The sequence below is a fragment of the Monomorium pharaonis genome, chromosome 5, assembly GCF_013373865.1.
Source record: "Monomorium pharaonis isolate MP-MQ-018 chromosome 5, ASM1337386v2, whole genome shotgun sequence".
NCBI lineage: Eukaryota > Metazoa > Arthropoda > Insecta > Hymenoptera > Formicidae > Monomorium > Monomorium pharaonis.
This window is the reverse complement of record NC_050471.1, coordinates 1,563,612-1,587,656: the sequence shown is the minus strand read 5'-3', so window position 1 is coordinate 1,587,656 and position 24,045 is coordinate 1,563,612. Positions and strand designations below refer to the sequence as shown.

At 38.0% G+C, this 24,045-nt stretch overlaps 1 protein-coding gene and 1 long non-coding RNA gene across 3 annotated transcripts in view; both read right to left on the bottom strand.

The window, feature by feature from the left end:
• The window catches only part of LOC105831697, a 68,768-nt gene that overhangs the window by 37,824 nt on the left and 6,899 nt on the right, over positions 1-24,045 (bottom strand). The gene's annotated exons all lie outside the window — the stretch shown is intronic.
• Positions 228-10,695, bottom strand: LOC114254991. Its single transcript, XR_003626321.2, has 2 exons — positions 2,198-10,695; positions 228-2,159 (listed from the first exon to the last, which is right to left on the bottom strand). It is a non-coding gene; the product is annotated as an uncharacterized LOC114254991 (long non-coding RNA).

Sequence of the window (24,045 nt, the reverse complement as noted above, 5' to 3'; positions counted from 1 at the left end):
TTAGCCTGTATATATTGTAAATTTTCGAATGACTATCAATTATTTGTATAAAAAAAATATAACGTGACATTACACAATGCGTATATAATAATATAATATTTGATATTATTTCTTTATGCTTCAAGTTTGCATTTTTAGTAAATGTAACCATACTCTTCTTTCAGTGTAATATTACAGAAACAACGCCAAAAAGAATGATTTACTTTAACTCAATACATATTTCTTTCTTTTTCCTTTTTTTTTTATATAATCATTATGTTATTTTTCATATGTGGTGTAAATGTGTCAGATTTTTCTCCACGTGTCAATTAGGACTGATTGGGTCAGTGAGATATTCGAATATCCGCTCACTGTCCAAAATACATTATCAGCGACTACAGTTGGTATCAAATATTCGCTGACATAATCGTGTACTCATATTACCCGGATGGTCTATGGAAAATATTATTTTCAGATATGTACAGCTCTGGTCAAATTTTTAGATACTTCAGTAAAATCGTTTTTTCCACGTGCGCATTTTATATAGTTTATAACATTTTGCTATACATAAAAAATGATTTAAATAAAAAAGTATATACAATTAAAAATATATATATAAATATTTTTATATATTTTTAAAAAAGTTGCAACTATTGCAGTTAATCGTGGAATTAAAAATCTCATCTTCTTATAGAAAATAGCATAGTTCACAATATATGTGTAAAAAAAAAGATACGAATATTATACACGATTGTGTCAATGAATACGGGTACCCAGGTATTATCCGTACTTCGAATATCCGGGATACCCGAGCGTGTCATTAGTCCTAGCGCATACTTATATTTTTTTTATTTTATGTACCAGCCGGTAGTGTCTTTAATGACGTTTTGTATTTATTTACGTACGCGTAAACGACGCATCTCTATGCTCTTCATGTTCTCTTTCCTCATTAGCGCATCATGTCGCCGATGCAATTTGAGGCTTGCATGCTCGTACGTCGCGGATCTCTCGCATTTACCTGCGTGAATTCTCTCTGGTAGCGCGGCACTCTCTTCCGTTCCTCGCGCCGATGGCGGTCGGGGCATTTACTCGCTTATGTGGGTTGATTACCTTCGCGCTTGCACGCGAGAGCGGAATCCGCGAGACGCGATCATCTGATTTTATTACGAGACGATCATCGGCATGTACTCTCCGTATACACGGAGACTGCAAACGTGCGCGCGGGACTTCTTTCGATCGTCTTTCGTGTTCCTCCTTTTCATCGGGAGTTCACGAAAGAAAAGAGAAAGACAAAGTTCTCCCGATCCGCAGCTTCGTTCGCCTTGCGGAGGTCGCCTAGTTGCAAAACTCGTTTCGCGGGCTATACGACGACGGTCGCGCGGTTATCCGAGGGAAATAAAGACGAACAAAGAAAATAAAAAAAAGAAAAAAGAGGGACGGAGAAATTAGCTTACTATTCTGCGAATAGTAAGTGCAAACGCCGCGTCATAGAATATACGACGTCATAGAATAATTGCGTGATTATGTAGCTAATAATTAAAGTGTAATAATTATAAATCATGTATATTATTTATATTACGTGAAATATATTTTATTAAAATATTGTATTAAAACGCGTAAATACGTTATCCAATTAATGTTGCTCCAAACAGTGTAAGAAGCAGGTACAGTTTTTTCTCGTACAAGCCGATCTCGTACCGAGCGGACACTTGAGATACCACCGTCAGGATACAAGTAAAAATAATCGACCGGAGTAAAAATACATTGAGCGGTGCATCGATCTTACTCCCTGGAGAAACGTCGTCATCGTCGTTGCACCGAGAACGACGAGCGGTCGTTGCAGCCGGTCCTGCAGGTGCAAGAATCTTGATGATTATAGCTTCTATTCCACAAGGCTCGACTTAATGAGAATACTTTCCGCATGAGTATAATCATATTTGTGACGATGCGCGGCCGATCGCACTCCCCGCAAACGCAACGACAACGTCTCCGACTTTTCTTCATATCTTTCGTTTCTTTTTCCATCCGAACCATTCATCTCCACGTATTTATGTGCTACTTCGCGAACAAAGGAAACGAGCGTAGCAACGAGACTTGCACTGTCAAAAGTCTGGAGCCAGCTTTTATAAATTAGTAACAATCAAGTTTGATATTTATTAATTTAAAAGCGACATAAACTTCTGAACTACAAAGAATGTAATTTAAAAGATTGTTAGACCTTTACGATATATTGTGAAAAACAGCGTGCAAACAGAAGTTTCGAATTCAATCGTTGTTCCATCTGCTTAAAATATTTTAAAAATTCGTGACCATATTACTTTCAATTTGTAAAATAAACGTGCTTTATTTTGAAAAAAAAGAAAATAATTTAATTACCAAAGATTAATCTTTCACAGATGCAATCCATTGAACTTAAAATATCTTCGGGTGTACGAAAGAATTAATAACATAATTTCAAAAAATAACAAATGTAAAAAATTAAATATATTGACTTTGGTCAAAAGTATTGCGTACAGCAAGTGATAAATTAAGATATAATGAACATACTGATCAAAACACTGCCCACCAGAAATGATAAATTCGCGCAAGTGCCACTTCCGCACTGTTAAATTAATTACTGCAGCAGTGAAAATCGCCTTTCAATTCGATTAAGTAAAACACTTCTTTCCCCGGATAAGGATCAAGCGGATCGTACGCGTACGCGTGCGGAAAGATAGGCGCACGAAGGTTCGTGACATGCTCTAACACTTTCACGTGTACAAATCAAACCCGGCCGGCGCGGCGTGGGTCGCGGAATAATTGACGCGTTCGACCTCCCACGAACGGAGCGGTAAGGCAGCACGTTGCACGCGTCTCTACGTGGGAGTCTCGCCGATTTATAATTCGAATAAATCATCCCAGGGTGGGCGTCGAGCGTTGCGAAAAAATCGCGACCTCTCGTCCGCAAGACGAGGCTCGGGGAGGCGGTATGGAAGCCTCCTCATCGATCCATCCTCCGCATCATCCTGACGAGATGCCGCGATTCTCGCACTTCCTGGATTGTCCTCCCCGCTTTATTAATCGTCGATCTCTCTCGGATTGCCTGAGGATTTAATTGGATGTGTAATATCGCGAGCAGTCAATCCTTTCTTCTCCAGAGAGATATATCGATACCTGAGATATATTTACAAAGATTTTTTTCTCTTGTAATTTATCCTTTTAAAATCTATGTAGACACAACAGGGTGGTTCGAGGAAATTTTATGATTTTCTCTGACTGTTAGTAATATGTACTACAATCAACTGTAAAATAATTTGTTTAAATTTTTCTAAATTTTATAAAATTATGGTAAAAACTTCTCCAAAACAAGGTAGAGTCCGAATCCATTTAAGTTTTATTATATTAACAAAATACGATTTAGACGACTAACGTTAAGCAATTTTCCCCTACCATATTATTCTATGACAACACAATTTTAAGAATAAATTCTAAGAAAAAATTCCCTTTGTTTAAGAATTTATGATTCAAGGAAGAAACATTATATTGCGCCGAATTAACTGTATATTGCTCCTGGCACATTTTCGAGATGTATCGTTTACGATCATCGACTGAAGAGAATGCATACACCGGAAGCGACACCGAGACTCTAGTCATGTGAGACTATTATCGCCGCTTGTGAGACAATAATAAACATCGTGGAACAATGAATGAGACCTGATTATTAAGACGAGATAACATCTGGTACGATGAAACAATTTGTAGAGGGAACCTAATTGTCCTGCACTATCTCGCCATTGACATCAAGGATCTGATAAGTTACTTCTGACTGCGAACAGGAGCGTATCCTCCTCCTTCAGTTTTTCTACGATCATCCGGCAGCTTTTAGACAGCCCCAGTAGAAGTTTCGTCCACTATTGTCGCAATAAGCATTTATTTGTAATTTAAATGACACATGTGATTTAAAATTATTAAGACGCTGATAAATTATGCAACATGTAGCTTCCTGCATCAACATCATATGTTTTGAATATAATTGCGGGTTCTCTTAGGCGCGAAAGAAATTTCTAATAGTTTTAGATAATGCATCAGATAAAACTAATATTTCCTATTCGCGATTGCTTTTTTTATACTCACGGCCATTGCACTTTGTATCTAATAAACTTGAATGAATGATACGGAAGTTAATTATTTTATCTTTTCCTTTTTACCTTCTCTCATTTGAAAAATTGATGCCATTAACAGAACGTTTGCTGAAATTTTGTTAAAGAATTCCCGGATTTTCCAGGAAGTTTATTCAAAATTCCATGTGAGATTACAGAATTGTTCAATGTAACTAATATAAAAAAATTGCTTTATTATATTGTATACATTTTTTGTTTCTTAATCGTACAATAACAAAAAAATTATTTAAATTTTAAATGTTAATTGTTTAAAGTTTTAAAGTTTAAAATTAAAAAAATTGTTTAAAGAAATATGTGTGAACTAAATGGTATGTAACGATCTGTAAAGATCTGTCCGCAATATCCGATCTAACTCACCGGAAATATAGAAAGATGATTAAATACATTATCCCAATTTAGAACGCTGTACTGTTACTAAGTTTTTAAATAAAAAATTGCGAGTTATATGAAAACGTATGCGGATATGTATGCCATATTTATTACTAATCAATTTTGCATTATAAAAGAATCAGATCATTTTACCAGAAAAAAATAGAATTAAAATTTATAAGTATTTTAAAATTTTTCCTGAGTATTATAAAATCATAATAAATCAAATAAAAATACATAAATTTTCAAGGATAAATAAATAAATTTCCTTAAAATTCCAAGTTTTTCTAGTAATAATTTTCCATTTTAACAAAAAGAAAGCCTATATTTAAAAACCGAGCAAAATTATTTATACAAGTAATGCATCGCAAATGCATTATGCAATGCGGCACGCCAAGGAATTTTAATAATAATAATAAAATCGAAGCAAATTAATTTAATTGAGAATTTCCCGTTATATGCGCGCGCGCGCGTGCTCGCCGCTAACCAATTACAAAAATGGAAATTTTATCCAATTGGGTCAAAATTAACACTCTCGCGCAGACGAATGGTCGCCAATGAAATCTCGAGGAAGTATCACACGTAGCCGGATCATACTTCCGCACCGGACGTAGAAATGGAAAAATGCCCCGATCGGAGCCGGGCCGGCCGGAGCGAATCCGACTTGTCGATTGTTCCAGGCCAACGAGGTAATAAAAACGCACCGTTATCCTCGGCGCGCGATTCGAGTTCGCGCCGCCACGCCGTCGGTTCTCAATTAAACGCAGCCTCGTAATTCCGCCCGCCATTAAAAGGAGGACAGCTGATACAATGGCGCGAGACCAAGTCGTCGGGGAAAGAAAGAAAGAAACGCGCGCGTCAGTTCAGTCTCGCGCGTTAGTTCCGCGGTGTAGTCGTGTCCCGCGCGATTTAACGATCGCCATCTTCTCGCCGCGCGACGTTCTCAATCCCGTCGGGAAGATCGTCGCCGCGACGATCGTCGGCGAATCGTTAAAGGGAAAAAGGTTAAAAGGAATCCTGGAGAAAGACCACTTTTCGCGAGGGATAACGTCGAACGTTCCGTGAATCGCAATAGCGAACGGCGATAATTATTGTGCCCGCGTTTCCGAGCAAGCAAATCCCTTTAACACGCGGAAAAGAAAGCAGCCGCCCGATCCTCCCGGCAAAAAGTAAGAGCGAACGGAGGCACGAAGAATGTTTTATACGCGCGCGCATCGCGTCGTTGAGAGAGGAGAGAAAGAGAAAGAGAGATACTTGCGTAATTTGTTATGCTACATTCGCTTCGCCTGCCCAGACATCGGCTTCCTCGGGCCATCACCATCGAGAATGCCCGTACATTTGCGTGGCTCTCGCAGTCATAACATTGCAAGATTACGTCGGGTGTCACGTTAAAGGAAAAAAAAAAGTAGAAATCGGTAGCAACGCGGTGGTATTTCCTAACGAGCACGAAAACGACTTTGTCCTGCGGTGGTAGTTGAAATGAACGATCGCTATCTCCGTGGAAGTTCTCCGAGTCCGCGAGAAACTAATCTCGCGACGATCTCTCGGATCAGCTGATGCGCGCGGCTCGCCTAGTTTCGCGTTTCGCGAAAAACCATTCGCGGTGGAAAATTAGCGTCATTATTTATGACTCAGGCGCTTTTATTTATGTCCCATGTGCGAGCGAGAAGTTACGCAATCGTTAAAGAGGAAACGTACGCTGTTTTGACTCCTTTGTTGGGAGACAACTATTCTGTGTATTATCGCTTCATACATAATCAAAAATGACAATCTTCCTTTATGGTTCTTTTTTTTTTTTTTTTTTTTTTTTTTTTTTTTTTTCAGGAGAACCAACGACGTATGTCTTTATTATTACGAGTCGCAACTAACGATTAGACGCCTACTTAAGTCATCTAATGATTACCCGCAGCATACGACAACGCTCGATGATGCAGCTGGATTTTACTTTCTTGATTTTATGATCTATCATTTCTCCCATCAATAATCGCACGTGCAGAGCACGTAAAACCAGTTGCAATCCTCTTATTTTTAAAGATACCGGAATAATAAGTATGAAAAATATTGAATATTTTATTAAACTTGTAAAGTTCCCCCTTGTTATACAACGCTTTCTATAAAAATAAAATTTACAAATTAAAATGTGTACTACTTATTTAATCGTGACTTTTAAAACGACTCCTGCTATTAATAAAAATTACATTATATCAGAATTAATAATATTACGCCGTTATATAAATGTAAATTCGTAACACACTTTTAATTCGTTTAATTTTCCCTACGCATGGCGAAAATATCGATCACAATGTTATGCGAGCCGTTCGTTTCTCGTGTAAAGCGCGCAATCAAACAGTTAATTCAATTATAAGGAGCCGGAACATTCATTGCCCAGGGACAAATGGAAATTGGTGATTCAAAATTCGACCCCCAAAGCCTGACTGCCCTCCTTTTACGGACCGGTCCTCGCACACACGCTCACGCCCGTGCTTGTATTATCCTTCGTCCTACGGAGGTGTATACGCGGAGGTATGCGAAACCTTATGTAAGCCAGTGTGTCGCGGACCCCTGGCTGATAATTCTCCAGCGTTACATCGGTTGTAAGAGTAAAAAGATAAAAGGGGGAAAAGAGAAGCAACTGACTCCGTACGTTTGACTTGTACTAATGGCCATGTTCTCGTTACTGATGCTTTTCAATTATATTCTAGAAATTCTCGTTATATACTTCGCAGAGAGCCTCAATAACGTTACAAAAACTCGCTAATGTGAATTCTTTCCCCGGCACCTCGTTAGCATATCAAATGCGCTCTATCCAGCGATTTTTTCCCTCCTTCCCCCCCCCCCAACGCTTTCTACACTTAAAGTGAGTGACTTAAAGTGCGTTTGCTCTCCAAAGAAAAGAAGAAAATAGATAACAAGTAAAGAAAGTGTAGTTAGAGAGGACAATCCCAATTTAGATCGCCATTGTGAATAATGTGAATACCATATTGAGAGCCATACTCACTGTAATTGCCGGCGAGAGTTGCGAACATCCGAGATTGTCAAATTTTGAAAACAACGGTCAAGTTCTAACTAGGCTTAATCGATAGATAACTTGTAAGGCCCATTTCTACCAACGTAAATTAACTTTAATCTCGGATTAACTTACTCTTTATCTCTTTCTAACTTTTTGGAACTAGAATGAGATAACAAGTAAATTAAACTGAGATTAAAGTTAATCTGCGTTGGTAGAAACGGCTCTATATGTATCATAAAACTGTTCATCTTTCCTCAATGTACCTTATGAGCGGGGATATCGCGACGCAAAGTCCGAAATGTAAATTTTTTTCTGTAAGACACGTCAACCTTGACGGGAAAAATGTACGTTTTCGCCACCTCACGGCACCAGCTTTAGTACCCTCCGTGCCCTCGTCGCGTGCGGCGATTACATAAAGGCAGAGGTACCGGTGTCCATTATCGTATTCGCCGCTCGACCGAAGAATAATATCTTATTACCCCCGACAGTTCAACAACATCCTCGCACCGAGAGTTCATCGACGCCCGTGGTGGTCTGCGCGCGCGATAGAAACTTGAAAAGCTACACGCCTGACTCAACTGCGCGCGGCTTGCAGGCCGTTGCGAAACCGGCACACAAACGATTTCACCGCAGCGCGGAGTCCTCCTCGGAAATTTCTCAGATGTACCTATTATCGTTAACCGTCTAGGAGGCTATCAAGAACAAACATCGTACGCACGTTGTCGTAACGCTAACTTTTTTTTTTCAACAAATAATTATTATCCGGCGCGAAGTAATTAATTCCTACGTAATTAGACTTTCGAATTTTTTGCTGCAAAAAAAATCAGTTCAATTTTGATAGACGTATAATGTGTTTGAGACATTTTCCTAAGTAAGTATCCGACGCTCTTTTATATCTAATTTGATGTTCAATAATGTAAACCATTTCCGTACATCTTGCCTTTCCGTGTTTCCCCACTAATCTTCTCGCGTATCTCGCGAGATATAGCCCGATAACCAGCCTTGCATATTGTGCGCGAAAAACATGGCAATCTCGTTCGAAATCACACATCTCATTCCAAACACAAATCCAGACTTAACTTTGTTAAGGATATCCGCCTCGCACAGGAGAAAGTCTCGGTCTCGGATGAATATACATCCATTATTTCGATTCGGCCAGATTAACTTTCGTTTTTCTAAAATTACTCCGAATTAAATGCGGAAGTTTTTCCCTTTCTTTTTTCTACCGGAAAACGGAGAAATCCGCCGCTTGCCGCGAGCGTGCCACGTGCACAGCCACTGACAGACGTCAGCGGGAACTCCAATGAGCATATTCTACCTTAAGTCGCATGTATTTTACGCTCTTTTATACGCTCGGTCCTTATCGCTACGCGTAATCTCCGGTGCATGGTTTACCGGCCAACCGTCTTGTTAAGGGTTAAGCGCGAGAAACGATGACACGCGTTTTTCCCCCGCGCGCGTTCCGGTTCGCGCGACCGCGAACTCTGACTCCTCATTTCGTCGTTTGCATAATGCATATGCATACGCCGGTCGCCGCGCGAGTCCAAGAGGCAATGTCCGGCCCGGGGAAATGTTGCCGCTTCTCCGTCCAAAAGCTTCAAAGGGATAAAAAAAACCACGGAAAAATACGAGCCGGAGCGCAACTTGGATCTTAATAAGAATTTTAATAAGAATCCTGCCGTACAGTAAAGTACGACAAAAGTCGTATAAAAGTAAAAAAATATACCGTACACTAAAAGATAATTGATTTCAATTTTTTTCGACATTTAGAAATTCAAAGATTAATATTAAAATTATTATTATTAAAATAATATATTATTAGAAAAATTCATTAAAAATTTAACGTATTATTTTTCGAAACAACATGTTTTTCTCGATTCAATATATTTTCTCCGCGTGCAGCCCTGACGACCAACACTACAGAAATATTCAAATCGATAAAACTATCGACATGTCCAAAAGGAAAAGCGTGCACGCAATTTCATCGGCGAATGCGTACAACGTTAATAAATTATCCGCATTATGCAAATTCACCGTTCCGCGCCTGACGTACCTCGAGGTAGAGGAAAAGAACTTTACACCGCGAAATGCAGCACCGAAGATTCATACATTTCTGAAAATGACGAGGCAGACAGTAAAGCTAAGTGAACGGTGCGAAATTCAAGATGTATTCGCGTTACATCGCGACTATATTTGCAGATTTGTAGAAGCTGTCAAATTTTTCAGCGTTTTATGACAAATGCTTATTCCTCATAATATGTGCTTGCCATCAAGAAATAATAAAATACATTTAGTAGTTTAATACTTACTACATAATACTACATAATATAGTAATAGCATGTTGAATCAAACAACGTCAATATAAGAAATATTCGATTAATATGATCAAAAATAATTTTACCTTTCTAATATTTAGTCAATATTATTAAATATATTTGCATTACTTAGTGAGTATTTAGAAAAGTAAAGTTATGCTTGGTTATATAATTAAATATTTAATTGTTTCATTATTTAACTTAACATTTGATCGCTATTATCAAACTCTTTTTTCAATGTAATTGTAATAATCGTTTTATATTATAACAACATTTAATCTTTTTTGCATTATTACACTAAATCTCAGGTCAAGGTTGTATGTAAAAAAATAATTTCAAATTTTCTCGTGAAAGAGCCATGTTAACATAACGATTTATATGCAGGTGAATTATACGTTCCTGTACGACGGCACATTTGTATTCTTCTCATGCGCGCAAGTAACGCGCATTTAGACAAGCTAAACCGGAAATCCATTGGAAAGAAAGCGCATGATCTAATTTTTTAGTCATGCACAATAGAATAATAAGATAGTCGATATCGACAGGAAGTCTCAAATTAGCCAAACGCCTTAAAAAATAAAAGAAATTTCAAGATATTAAAGAGAGTAGTAAAAGTCTTGAGAAATTATTGTCGTTAACGGGCGATTTGTGCCGGCTTGAAAATCTAGTCCTCTGGCAAAATTAGGGCGAATATACACCTAATACACAGCTATTTGCGCATGCAAGCTCGCACGGGTGGAGGAGAAAAGAAGATACGTAACGGAGATCGCGGCACAATCGCACTGTTAGAAAAATATGATATTTACGACTATAAATTACAAAGTAAAATAATTACAGTCAGGGATATCATTTTTATAGTAACAATTATGTTACAATAATAATTATATACTTACGCTAAAAAAAAAATTGTTGATTTGACAAAATTTATTTAACTAAATTAAAATCTTGTCAGTTCAAGAATTTATGCATTTAACTTAAATACACAAATTTCAATTCAAGTATGTATATAGTTAATTGATAGAAATATATAAATATTTAAATAGACAAAATTTAATTTAGTCAAATTATTAACTTTTTTTTTCTCAGTGTATAATGACGGCAACTATAAAAAAATTGTACTATAAATTATACATCTTTAAAATATAGCATATGATTATTAATATAAATATTATAGTAATAATTCCTACTAAAATGATATTCCTAACTACTATCCAATTATAGTCACAAATACACATTTTTCTATCCAGTGCGGTGACCTACGTTCCCCGTAATATCGCGGTTGGTCGATTAACGAGCCGTGTCCCACTCGCACGAGTTCCGCCATTAACTGCGCGTCCTAACAGTATCGCAAAATCGTAAACCGATCGGTATCAATCGCACTGCAATACCCCCGCAGATCGCGCGAATTGCAGTGTATGCGCCCGCGATTTAATTGGAAACGCATACAACGGGGTACGTAACGGTGCGCGAGTTACATTCCTCTAATTAGATTAATCAGGATTAAAAGCCGAGAGTAAGACAGAAATGCCGTGAGAGCGAGTTCACGGGTGCTAATGATGGATGCGGGCTGCTGACGGGTTTAACACCTGACATATCACGCCGCTAATAATTTTTTGCAATTCGCGCGATTAAAAGGCAATAAGCCGTACGATTATTATCTATATACGAGGCGCGTTCGCGATACGACGTATACATTCGTCCTAATTAGCATAAAATATATTCAATTTAATTACATGAGAACTTATTAATTATGATCCTCCTGCGCCCAATATATAGTTCAAATTGATTTAATAATATTCGCCGGCGACCTATAAACCTTCATACAGCTCCGCATCTTGGAAACTGAAGTATAATACGTAATATTGGGGTTATATATGTTAAGTTTAAAGACAATAGCACAAGATTAACGAGGCTTTACCTGGCTTTACAGGCTGTTGCAGACGAATGAAAGTTATTAATAGCGCGTTACAGATAATTTCAGCTTTCAGAGTTCTCTCCTCGCACGGTTTGCGCTTGCAAACGATGGAAACGGCGAGCGGTACATAATCGATCGATCGATTTACCGCACGAAATCGAATGCGAACGGAACGTGAGTCGTAAAAAAAAAAGTGAGAGGCCTCGGAAGGCACACACGTCGTCATCGGTACGATTCCCCGGTTCGTTGCTCGCGCAACCTTGCGCCTTGTGCCTAGGAAGGCCTAAACCGGTGATTTATTTTTGAACGCGTGTTCAAGAACGATTCGCGGCCTTGTTGGTCGCGCATATACACACACGTCGCCTCCGGGTTTCCTTCTAAATCGAATTCCGATCAACGACCGGGCGCGAGTTCGCGAGGAACGCATAAGATTCAATAAAGCGATATCCAACGCTTTTAACATTCGTTCGAGGCAAGGTGTCTATCACAAGCTTCACTCGGCGAAAGGAAAGTCACAGTCGTCATTGCCACTTTACGACCACGTGCGGTATATTGTGCCGGCTGCTATAAATATTTTTATGTTTCCTCGAAGGCTACCGTGCGAATAAAAAAAAATTGTCCGAAGCTAAGACTTGTATTTTGGATTCGAGCAATTCATCCCGAATGGCCTATAGCAAAATTTGAAATATAATGATCCGCATTTTTAGCAAGCGTTTAGCTCTAAGACATGCCTGATGACTCATTTCCCGTTGGCATTGAACACGATCCTCATATTGCGCAAATCAAGTTTCGTACAATATTACACATTACATTAAAATTTACCAAACAAACAATTTTATAATTTATCTTGATAATTTGTATAAATTACTTCATTATTAAATGTATATACAAAGGTACATCTTCTTTATCAAGAGTCAGATTTATACAGCAGAGAAATGTAAATATGTTGCACATACAAGATGATGAGCATATACAATGACGTGTGTATACAACAATAATTATTCGACCGATAAATATTTTAAATATAAAGTTAAAGAAAAATTATATTCGACATCAAGATTCGCTGCCGAAATGGACAATCTTAACTTTTTCTTTATATATATTTGAAACATTTATCAGTCAAATAATTAACTTATTATTATTTTAATTTTTTATTTTTAAAAACTAGTGATAATCTTCATGATCTTGAAGAATCAATTTTTTCAAAGATAAATTTTACCATTAACCGTTTCCTTCCAGACACACGACTAATACAAAACATTTTTTTTTTTTTTCGAATGTCTTTAAATGTTTTTGAGATATCTTACTGTTTTTCTGCTCACCCTGATGTATACATAAAAAAGATTTATAGCAGGGAATAAAAGTAGAGGAAGTAGCGGAATATTCGCAACATATAAAATGATTACTATGGTTACAAGTCATCTATGTATGAAATCCCATCGTGCTGGTTAGGAGGCACGTGAGGTATCGATACGTTAGGCTTCAGGAATGCGTGAATCGCGTGCGGATCTTAGCATTAACCGCTACTCCACGCGAGAGCGAAAAAATTCATCCGGGATCAATCGATCCGCTGAGCGCCGTTTGACACGCATTCGCGAGATAGATGATCAATAGATCTGGCCGGGGAAGCGATCGAGCCTTGATCTTGTCCGACGACAGAACCAGTTCCGTTGAATGGCAGAGAGACCGACGACGAATAGCGGTGCGAAACTAAGCTTCCGCGTTCGATGCAGATTAGATGCCGCGAGAACCAACGGGCATTCTCTCGTTCGATCACCTCGTAATGAACACTCGAGATACGGCAAAGTGCGAACGCACCGAAGAAAAAAAAACATTCGATATAAAATCGACCCAAACGTTAACACCAGAACAAATCGGCGTTAAATGTGTAATTACTTTATTATATTATTAATTATTTAAATATTATAGAAATTAAAAATAATGACAAACACGTAAAGAAGTTAGAAATAAAAACAAAAAAGACTGATAGAAATATCATTACTGTAATAAATAATTGATCTAAAAGTAAAAAATCCAACACAAAATCGCCTTTTTGTAATTTAATCTGTTAGAAATCTGTTAAAGACTGCGTTACCAATCTCGCGAACCTTATCCAAACGTAAGCGAGCTACGAGCCTCGTGTGAGGTAGGTATATTAAGCGACTTAAAAAGCTTTCCCGATCTCCGAGTTTTACGTTCGCGGGTCAACGGTGCGCCTTGACCCCCGGCGATTTAATTGCAAATTATTGCACGCGGCTCGCGTGCTGTGTACGCGCGATTAATAATCCGCGTGACGTTCCGTCTTAGCGCAGCCGTATCGAACCGCGCGCGCGGCAGTATTATTCAATTTGGTCACAATCCACGTGTACGCCGCGGCTATCGCTCCGTAGAGTCACGCTACTAATCGCTAAGATCGAAAGCGTTTTCGAGACTTATCACGCGTCGACCTTACACGCGCATCTGTTCACCGTTATTAACCGCGATTTATCGGCCTGCGCCGGCTTTTCGACTCGCGCGCGCCGGCCGCGATGAACGCGCATTCCGCATTTGCCGCCGGTTATCGCCGAGCGATAAATTCGCCCGTATCGCGACACGGCGCGTCACGGCGACCCGAGTGAATTATAATAGTGTAGTAAAGGTACCTGTACCCAATATGGCTCATCTCCTACTTTTCCAAATACTTGCACAACGAATTTCGCAGATAACGTTAATATATCGCTCGATCTGACGTATTTATGCTTTTAACCGGTCAACACCTGCTTTCTAAGGCTTGTAACCGCACTTTATTCAAATTGTGCTCTTCCGATCCTAAAATTTTAGAGGTAAGTTGTTGCTTTGTATAGCTATCATGTACCAATTATTAATATTCAAAATTCATATTATTGTAACTCTTTTATTGTAACATTTATGCTTTTCAACGCCATATTTACTTTACATTTTTATTAAAACTCGTTTATAATTAAGAAAAGAAAATTCTTGGTGAAACCATTACGGCCAGGGACACTACGGGAAACACAATATATTTTGTTATCATACAAAGTTAAGATTCTGTTCCTTTATTTAGTGTTCAACTTTTTATTAGTATTTCTTGTACAGATACCTCACGCGCTGCGCGCAGAGAAAATCTCCGAGGGCCTTCGTTGCAATGCAATCGCGAGAGATCGCTCAACGTTCACCCGCTCGGCGTTCTTTTCAGCCCCGAGAAAAGCCCCAGACGCGGCGGCGAATAAAGACGTTCGCGAAAAAAATCAAGTATTTTTCCTCCCGCGGATATTTCCCCGCTGAACGAAAAAAAAATCAAGGACAGGCGATAGAGCGTGAAGGAGCGGTGTCTTTCGCGCGAACTCGCGCGCGGCAGCTTTTTCCCGGCGATTATTTTTTTCGGGAAGTACAACGCGCTTTTTGCGCGTGCTGCACGGTAGCACGGAAGGTGTGTCTGCGCGTGTATTCGAGTTATTAAAATCGAGTGTTCATTTAATATCCGTGAATTAAAATTGCGGGCACGCAACCTTGAGCCGCGCGATGACTTCCGTGCGCGAATGCTCGCAAGAATGATTTGCTAAAAGTTCTTAGCTTCTGAAAAACAAGAAAAACAGGTCGCGCACGACACACAGGTCATACGAACGTATAGTTAACACGCTGACACACATATCACGAGTGAAGCTTCGCTGTCGCCAGGAGGAACTCGTCACGGAGGCCGACGGTCGTCGCGCCACATTGGGCGAGTTCGACGAGCATTTTATGATCGACATGCCTCGCGATCGACGTAATCCGCGATCGGAAAATTATTCAGTTGAATAATTTTATATACGCGCGCAGGAACGTTCCGACGCGGAATCTTCCTCTTCGTTTTAATGGCGGCGTCGGTGAGTGCGTATTAGTAAGTCGATTTGCAGTAGAGAAAGATAATAAAACTGAACCAACTGAAGCGATCGAGCGTGGACTTTTACGAGCGAAGATTGGAAAGAGAGAGAAAGAGAGAGATCTACGTTCCTAAATGTGAAAACATTAATAGAGACGTTAACGTTAAAGAAAATGCTGCGTCAAAAATTTATGTCTCAAAATTGCTTCACAATGGATTCGATAAAGTCGGATGACGTTTTTAATAACATCATGTAATGCAAAAGATATTTAACATAAAAAAACATAATAAATCATACTATACATAAAACTTCAAAAGACAATGAACAATAAAGAGGCATTTCTATTTCAGATTAATTTTACAGCAATCTTAAATCTCATTTTGAATTATATTCTATATTAAAAAAATTTTTTATAGCAATAAAATTGAATAATTTTGACCAAACAGAAATATTATAATAGAAAATCAATATAAAATATATATCAAAGAGTAAGATATGACAGAGTTCTACCTTATGATACCTATAACAGAATATCAATTAAGGGAGATGTCTATGGTTAGCACAACTTCGTTTTTAGAGCACACTGTAATCGGGAATCAATTGCAACGCTGTAGCAACAATTTCCATTAAAATAATGGTCATCCATTATATACATGAGAAAGTATACAACCGTCGCGGTTGGTTGTAGCGTCGACTTTGCCCGCACGCGTGCAAAAAATAAATTAAATGAAATTCATCGCACGAACGTATGTATGTAACTAGGAATACCCCGTAAAAGTGGCGTAATTTCATCCGAAGGTGCTTGAAAGGCCTTCTCTTCCACTTTCTTCCCGTCTCGCGACGACACTCGACTAAAAGAGGCTTAATTATAGCGATCTCAGTTTCGCAAGCGGAAATTTCTTCACCGCGGCGGAAAAAAAGGAACGAGATCCCGCCTGGGACACGCACTCGATGACCCTGCTTTAAATGAAATTAAAATTGCTGTATGTTCGAGACGAGCGCAACTTTCGAATTAATTGCCATAAAAGTCACAAACCCTTTAGACGTCTTTATAATCTTTAGAGGCGTAAAAATAGTACGATTTAATTTCTTTTACGTAAGTAAGTAAGTAGAAACGTAAGTTTCTTTTAGAAAACTCAAGTAATGTAACAATAAATTTTACGTTGTATCAAATGCCCGATTGTTTTATAAGGCATATAATAAATTACAAGTAAAAGCGTCTTAGAAAATCATTCGCGCGCATCTATAACGTATAATCTACTATCTACAAAAATTTTCTACATATAATATAAATTAATATGGCAAATTATACTTGTTGTGCTCCCATATTTGTACAACAAGTATACATCGCAAATTTATTGCTGATAAATGTATAACGTGCTTCGGGCTCTTAACGGGTCGATACGCGGGAGGTCATCGATAACGAACTTTCGAAAAAAAAAAAAAATATATCAAACATGCTTCATACGGGCACGTATAAATTCTTTACAGAGCGTATAGAGACCCAATTTACGATCGCTCCCAAGTTCAATCTAAATCGAATTGCTTTTTTACGACCGCATCACGATCGCGGATTTAGAAACACTCTCGCTTCTGCTCCCGCGGGAGGAGCGGCTCTCTCGTAAAGACTCGCTATTGGCACACTTTCCGATGATGAATTTTCCAAGCGTGATTCTGTCGAGCGAGACGAGCCGCTCGGAAAACAGACAATAAAAGAAACTCACCGCGATCTGTGCTCTCTTCTTAATAAACACGTAGAACGTGTCCTTATCAACAAAACCAAAGAGCTCTCTCTTTCTCCTTTCTCTACTCCTATGGTCAATATATTAATATATTAATGTTTTTTGATATATATATTTAATATATTCTCGTGATTTATCGATATTGGCAAGGATGCTATATTCTGGTCAAGGTTGTAAAATGTTTTCTACAGATATTGGTCATTGAAACATAACGTTAACTTTTTCAGGTTTAATAGAACACATATATCCTGGTACTTTAAAAAATCATCCTTCAGTGAATATTAAATATTCAATTCAACTACAACTTAGAAATGATTGTAACCGAAGTAGTAACGAAAAGTAACAAAAAATAAATACAATAGTAAAATATATAAGAAATAATATATGTAAGAAGATTTAAAATTTCTTTCGGACTAATCGTAGAAGTTTTGACACAATGTGTTACTTTTGCGTAGCAATTAGTTATATCTAATATAACTAATATAAATTTTTGATAATATTTATATTATCATAATAATGTATAAAATTTTCGCGCGTAATTGTCAAAGTTTTTGTGTTTTAATGATAGAAACAAGTAACTGTTAATAGAAAAATACTATTAATTGCTACTTGAGAATACGAGAAGAAAACGATCACGATAAAGTATTTCGTTACAATTACGCCTAAAAATCGCCAAAATATGGTCTAGTTACGCTCGTAATGAATAATTTCATTATAATTTAATAATATTTTATTTCTTGGATTCGCCATTTTTAATTATCTCTCGACACATTATTTTCACACATATTCAGTAACCTAAAAACCCAATAATAAGCAATTTCTCGCTTTCTCATTACGACTTGATATTTTATTTCATCACCTCATTTTTGTAATCGTTTGCAATCCTTCAAAAATCTTTAAAAATAACTGTACAATATATATCACATTTCTAAAAAAAAATCAGACCTAAAAGGGTTAAATGTATGGAGGCTGTTGACACCAGAAAAGAGCCGGTGTTATATGCATATGCGAAGCCAGAAGAAATACCTTCGTCTGTACACCACATGGCCCGTGATGTCGCGAGATCGTGTGGCTTTGAGACAGCGTGACAATCCGTAAAAAGGAACATCAGGGCAAGCGAAGGGCGTGTCGCGAGTAAGGACAAAGCCATCGAGAAGGATAGAAAGCGAACGTAAGACGATTTCGTCGACTCGTTCCCCGCAAGAGTTTCTCTGGGTGAAATGCAAACCATCTTTACATACAGCAGACATACCGTTGAAAGCGCGGCGGTGAAACCTCCTGGGCTTCTACCAATAAACATTACTGGGCGTGCATCCTGCGGTCGCGTCGCGAGCGCAGCGTGATGTTTAACGACTCCGACAGAGATATATGTAACAGCGGTGTTAAATATTTTAATGTATAAATTATGTGCAACACGAAGAGAGGAATGGTGTTTAACAGAAGATTAAATTAGATATCTTAAGCCAGATTTCTTATAATTTTAACCCTAAAAGGTAAAACTGAATTTACCTATCTTCAAAGACAAAAGCGGGGTGAAACGTCACCTCAAACTTCTCGGGCGTTTTAATCCTTTCCGACAGCAGTAAATTAATAATTAAGTAGTGCATTTTCTTCGATTTTTTTATTTCAAAAATGATAATGTATATAAACATGTTGTTTTTTATCAGAGAAGTATTAAAAAATCTACGTAAAGCAAAAAAATACAAAAATACAAAAAATGTGCAAAAATGAGCATAGTTCGAATTTTGTTTGAGATGATAATGCACCCCGCATTTCTCTTCGGAGGGTTAGGATTAGTTATTACAAGATTTTCAAAATTTACGAATCGAAATACTATAACAAGAAAGTGCTCGAAAAATTAACCAAAATACAATTATTAGTAAATTTTTACTACAACTTGAAATAAAAATTTGCAAATAACTCTTTTTGACAATAAGTCAAACTTTTTTATTTTATTTTGGAAATATTTTTTTAAACCCTTCTTGCTATAATATTTCGAGTCGCACATTGCAGAACAGCCTGTATAGATATATTACATAACCGACATAAATTACATAAATTATATAAGGTTTCGCGTATCATTTTATCGCATTGTCACAAGTAACGGTCATGGCGATAACATAATGCAAAAATATCGCGTCATCGAAATTAAAATTACGTATTATACGTATGATCTTGTTAAGTGTCACGCAAAAAAAAAATAGGCCTCAACCCACATGCCGTCGACGTGAGTCGTTTTCAATGTCAGGAACGTTTTCCTCGAGAACAATGGACAGTGCTACGTAACAACCGCAGTATTACTATTTAACGCTATTTCATTGCAAACAGTATGGATGGAGAACGTATACAACGGCCACGTAATCATGTCGAATTATTTGATTACAAACCAAAAGTTATCATTGATCGTTTCGTACGAAGCTCTTCAAGCGTGATCGGGACGGTCAGTGATGTAACTGCACTGGAATAATTCCGATCATTCATTCGTGGTAAATTCACAAATTACAAATTGGACAATTGGCCGGTCGCCCCGTTAGGGCGACAAAGAACCTATTTCGAGGCAATTTAGAATAATGTCACTGTCCTTCGAATACACACAAAAAAAAGATCCAAAAAACAGAAAATTGATTTAAACAATTTATATAAATTCTCGATTCTCTTAATAATTTGATCAATTTCTAAAATTAAAAATTGACGAGGTTATTCATGGCGTTGATTTTACACAACTAATCAATTAATTTCCGTAAAGGAACTAATTAATTAAACTGTGGATTACATAATCGCATTTCGCAATAACAGAGTTACATCAGTTACAAGTAAGCCATTGCAGCGCCAACTGCGCCAGGTCGTCAAAACGACGCTGAAGCATCTCAGTCATTGTTTCGGTACCTCTCTCATCGTTGCTGGCACGTTTATGTAAACGGATAGGTAGGTAAAACAAAAAAAAAAAACGAAATTACCGGCGAATCGCCGTCGCCACATGGATAATGAACGCGAACAAAAGGTGCGCGCGCTCGCGTAACTCACTTTCTAACATCGGCACCTGGACATATGCGAGCACCTAATGTTCACGCGTACTCAAACTCTCTCTTTCTTTCTTTCTTTCTGTTCTCCAGAACGTATTGTTTGTCCAGTGCAAATCATTAACTCAATTGTACTTGTTCCAGTTGTAGATTTCCTTTCCCTTGTCACATGCGTAATGAAATCCTTAAATAGTACGCGAATAGTCTTCTTACATACAAATAAAACTCAAATAAGCGTCATCAAAAATATCCTCGTGTAGACAATAAAAAAAACCTCAAACGCAATTGGTCATTTGAAAACGTATAACTTTAACGTTCAAGTTTTGACCTTTTTTTTAATGGGCAGTAAAAGGTAACAACGATCGGAACTTTTGTGAAAATAATATAACCGCGACGAATATATCAATGTTAATTAAGCGAGCAGATGCCTTTTTGTTATTTTTGCCGGGAGAGTTACTTCCGGTTGCAATTCTTAATTGCATTCAACAGCGTGCACGCGTGCGCGGTTAGTCGCGGGTTAATTATAAAGGTTACACCTCACTGCATACGCTGATTGCGCTAACCACACATAATTGCGCCTAATAACACTGACGTCAATTGTGAGCGCACTATTGTTCTATACACTTCTACGTATGTACGCTTTTAAGAGAAATCGATATATTCGATACATTATCGAGGCCAACTGATTGAAAATAATCCGTTGTTCCGTCATCTATGAATCACGAATTCGCGTGCTGTTGAAAAAATGCATACTTCAAACGGGGCAGGTGCATCTTCGACGTCGCGATTTATCGATAGACCAAGTGCCTCGATAATTAGAAAGCCATTTGTCCTAAAAGCCGAAACGATTTGTAGGCTTTGTAATCGTTTTCGTAAGAGTCATAATTTTCAGGCAAATCACCGATAATTAGAGGACGCTTTCACGCTCCTTAGGATAACGAAAGGAAGCTGACGTAAATTATCATTAGCTATGCAATATCGCGTGGTAATCCGACATGGAGCGGCGGGAGTATATGTAATCTTAAATATTTGCGAGAAAAAAACACCTCTCTTATCGATCCGCGCGCGACAGCTCGCGCGGATATTTCGCGCACGTGTCTCGCGCGAGAATATACCGGCACGAGGCCCCTTCTACGTTAAGAGGCAGCTCGTGCGACGGTCGTAACGTGTAAAACGTGCAGCGGATTTGAAGGATATCTCGCGAATGAACCTTACAGGAGACAAAGTCATCCCTGCCGTTTTTTGCATAACCGAATGATCCCATTTTCGCTAGCGGCGCCCCAGAAAAATGAACGACACGTGCGTTTAACAACGTACGGGAGGTTTTATTTATTTATTTATTTATTTGTTGTGGAAACTCTCGTCGACAAGACTCGATCAGTCCGTACGACACTCGCGAGAAACGTGCGGATTCCCCGCGTAATAGGTCGCGAATAATTTATGCTAACAAGGACCGTGACTTCAGTATATACTAGGCTCGTCGTTTTGCGGACAGATCGGCTTGCGAAGCACCATGCGTAAAGTATTACTGTTGTAAAACTCCCGTGGATCATCCCGACCGAGTCTCTGATCCCGCGTTCTGGACCCCGTCGTCTCTCTGGACACGATGATCTCGTCCCTGAGATTCAATTAGAGTTAGCTTGCCTTACGTTTTCAACGGTACACAGAAAAAAATTTGTCAATTTAAGTCAACAATCATTGTAATCTCATATATAAGAAAGAAAATAATGTCTTTTTTACAGAGTTTGATATTCTAATTTTAGCAAAATATTATATTTTTAGTATTGTAACAATCACACACATCAAAGAACACAATATACGATTATTTAGATTATAATAATATTACAAAATTTTATTTCTCGACTTGAAGACATTGTTATTCCCTGTCTAATATTTTTCCTCTCTACTCATAAACATTATGATATTTTTAAAAACAAAGATAAATATATTTTTCTTAATAAAACCATACAAAACTCCTTCTTACATTCTTATAAGACAATGACTTGAGACTAATTTTTTTCTGTATAATAGCTTAAATAGTAGTTTGATAGTAATAATTGGATTTTATATAAAAGAAATTTTTAAACTTAGAGAGATATTTTTACAGTCTGAGAGAAAGGAATAGTTTATAGTCATTTTTTGTTTCAACCATTTTTCTAGTTATTCAACTATATAAATTAGTTTCCTATAATATTAGTCTATGCGACTCATGGTTGTCATAACCAAAATGATAATTTTAATATAAGCTGTAATATAAGTTGTACTATAAAACAATCACTATAAACATATGATTATTATCAATATTATAGTAATAATAACTATAAAAATGATATTCCTGACTTTAATTATTTTATTATGTATTATATATATATAGTCGCAAATGTTACAGTTTTTTGTCTTAGTGCAGTCTTGTCTAAAAAATCTGAAACGTAAATTATATCATGCAAATTTTTGATTCTTAAATATACTGTTTTAGTCACGAAGGAGAAATTCAAAAACTTAGTAAAACAAAAACCTAGAGGTAAGCTTAAAATACTCTGTAAATTGACGTTTTTGTTTATCCCTCTCTAACGGCAACACATCATACGACTCTGAAAAGAATTATCTTGAAGTCACTTGTAATCTATAGTTTAGATATATGGACTCCAAACGCGCGCGCGTGAAACGGAAGAAAAATCGACAAAAAGGGAGTGGATGGATATTCGCGTGCGGAAGCGCGATTATACGAGAAAAAGCCTCGCGCGTCGATACGTCGCGCGTTGCGTGGCGCGTCGTAGAACGACGACGACTTTTACTTTCTAAAGCAATGAGTAAGACGCTATATCGCGCAAACTTTACTCACGCGCGGCCGCACGCATCCGTACGCGTACCGGGGGTAAAAGCCGCATTGGGAGACGCCCACGAAACGCATGGATAAACCGAACCCGATGGCAAGAATGCTCCAAGCTCATGTGCACGTGAGCCCACACCCGTGTACGCTCATATTATACTTTATATCGATTAATAAACGCGAAGTTACATTTATGCTCTCTATTATCGCTGTAGGCTGCTGCTCGCGCGCCTCCGCTAATTTTATCACCTCCTGATAATAAAACAATTCTTGTGCATCGTGACTCACACCCATTTCGCGGGAAACAAGAAATTTTGCACAAGGTCGGGTAGATCAGTAGGAATTAGCGAATATCGCTTACACGATGGGGGCGACTCACGTCAGAATTCTTGCTCGGTAATTTTTCGTGATCCATCGCGGTTCACTTTGAATACATTTTCACAGGCACGAATCTACCTTGTACAGGCGCATAATTTCGATCTACTCTGAAAATTAGGGCCACGTCGTGACATCGGCAAACCGTTCATCAAAATTATCAGCACGTCATGGCACGTGCAGTCGATCGTAGATATCGGAAGGAACCGCGAAACAACGCGACGACTAATTCACCTCGTTTACTCGCGATCGAAATTTTTCGAAGTTTCTCGGCACGCCACGGTCGTTTGTACCAGTATACAGAGTGGTTCATGTTTATCATATAGATTACATAGCTATCATATTAAAGCAAATTTTTCCTAACGAATTATTTCTTAAGAAAAATTTTGAAACCCCGATTATGCAAGTATAGATTTAAAAAATCTTTCGCAGATTATTTTTCGGATGTAGATTATATTGTAAGATGT